This window comes from Vombatus ursinus, unplaced genomic scaffold (genome assembly GCF_900497805.2).
Source record: "Vombatus ursinus unplaced genomic scaffold, bare-nosed wombat genome assembly UNPS02014822.1, whole genome shotgun sequence".
NCBI classification, from domain to species: domain Eukaryota; kingdom Metazoa; phylum Chordata; class Mammalia; order Diprotodontia; family Vombatidae; genus Vombatus; species Vombatus ursinus.
In genome coordinates, this window is record NW_020954600.1 from 5,479,589 (window position 1) to 5,481,930 (window position 2,342).

At 40.9% G+C, this 2,342-nt stretch overlaps 1 pseudogene; it reads left to right on the top strand.

The window, feature by feature from the left end:
* Positions 1 to 677: 677 nt before the first annotated feature.
* Positions 678 to 1,040, top strand: LOC114024657 (annotated as a pseudogene).
* Positions 1,041 to 2,342: the final 1,302 nt, after the last annotated feature.

Consider the following 2,342-nt stretch of genomic DNA (forward strand, 5'->3'; position numbering starts at 1 on the left):
GCAGACACTGAGGCGGATATAGACATCTGGGAATAATATGCCCTGAGGCAGGGCCTAAATTTATCACAATTTATGAGGTCATCAAGTGAGAAAATGTGGGGAGAAGAGAAGGGGGCTTAGGACAGGGCCTTGAGGCACAACCACTATTGTTGCTTACTATCAAAAAGTTTTGGTTTGATACTCCCATGAAGTATGACTTTCAGCAAATCATCTTACCTGCCCATACCCTTATTTTCCCTTCTGTAAAATAGCAATAACTTGAGCCCTTTCCTTACAACCTCCATCACCGTTCTTCACCAAAGCCTCATTGTTGCACAGAGAGGAGCCAACATCTGAAAGGGCTGGCCGATGGAGAACTAAGTCAGATAGGTACATGAAAAACAAAAAGGCTTCAAGTTCAGGCTTAGTGATTATATTTGTATAATACAAAGACCAGTTCAGCTAAGTTTGGAGGAACTCATTACCAAGTTGGTCACAGGCTGAAGAAGTTTTCAGTTATCAGAACTCTGGAAGACATTCTATGAAATCATGAAGAGGGAGTCTCCATGATGAAATCACAAACCTTTGAAATGTTGAAATACTTATTTCCTACTCATAGCTTTATGAGGTAGGCATAGCAGGTATTATCATTACAAGAATCATGTATGCTTCTGCTGTGACTGCCATTGGGCCTACGCGCTACAGCCATGGCCATCTGATACCCCATGGCCGTAGGCCTCAACAAGGGCCACAAAGTTACCAAAAACATTTCCAAGCCTCGACACTGCCGCTGCCATGGGTGTTTGACCAAACATACCAAGTTTGTGAGAGATATGATCCAGAAGGCGTGTGGATTTGCCCCTTATGAGAGGTGGGCCACAGAATTGTTAAAGGTCTCTAAGGATAAGTGAGCCCTTAAGTTCATCAAAAAAAGGGTGGGAACTCGCATCCAGGCCAAGAGGAAGAGAGAAGAGCTCAGCAATGTCCTGGCTGCCATGAGAAAGGCTGCTGCCAAGAAAGATAAGGCTGGACCCTACCAACCTTCTCCACTTGCCCAATAAAGACTTGACAAAAAAAAAGAATCATGTACAAGAAACTCAAGTAAGTTAGGTAACCTTTCCTATGGTCATGGATCATAGATTAAGAGCTGGATGGGACATTAGATGCTGTATGACCTAATAAATGTCAGAACTAGAATTTGAACACAGGTCTCTTTGGCATTTAGTTTAATGCCTGGTACGTAGTAAGCAATTACATTCTCCATTCCTTCAATCCTCCTATCTATCTATCTATCTGTCTATCTATCTATCTATCTATCTATCTATCTATCTATCTATCTATCTATCTATCTCTTTATCTATCTATCCTGATTTCAATCTGGTGCTCTTGCTCTTATCCCATGCCTTCTAGACATATTGACAAAAGAGTTAAACCAAATCAATCAATTGTTCAATCAATCAAAAAGCATTTATTCACCTCTGACCATGTGGTAGGCATTATTGACACTGGAGACACAGAGACAAAAATTAAACAGTTCCTACCCCCTGGGACCTTGAGCTTTATTGGGTAGAAACATGTACATATATAAATAAATGCAAAATATTCACAAAATAAGTACCAAGTCAGAGAGTGGGGCACCAGCAACCGAGGGGATCAGGATATGCCCATTCCACTTGAGTTGAGCTTGGAAGGGAGCCAGTGATCCCCATGGGATGGCTCTCTTGGAGTCTTTGGAAAGTCATGGAGATGGGAGATTGGATGTTGTCCACAAAGCCTAGCAATCAGGTCAATTTGGCTAAAATAAAGAATGCAGGAAGAGGTGTAATGTGTAGCAAACCTGGAAAGGTAGGCTGAAGCTAGATTGTGAAGGACTTTCATTGTCAAACAGATAACATTATCTCTAAGTTCCCTTTTACTTTTATTCCATGAACAAATGTGGATTGCTAAAAGAGGTCTTTATACTTTTCCAAAGGGATTTATTTACATTATTCTCCCAATGAACCTGTGACTGGAACATTCGAAGACATCCATTTTATAGATGAGGAAACAAAAAGGTTAATAATGTGATTTGCACAAGGCCGTGGTTAGTTAGTGGCAATGTTTTCCCAATGTTGTTTATTTTTTCTCTGATCTATTCCCAACTATACTATAAAGGATCTGCAGGACTGACCTTACAGGTAGGCAGACTAGGTGGTCGCCTGCTTTGAATGATTTCAGGTGCACTAGATCATCCCATATCCCCCCAATACCTGTTTTGCCTGCTCACTGATGCCTAAGATTCTTTCAGTAGGGAAGATACTTCTGTCTTGCAATTGTTTCAGACATATGCAGGATGTAAGGAAGATAAATAAACTATTCATAGA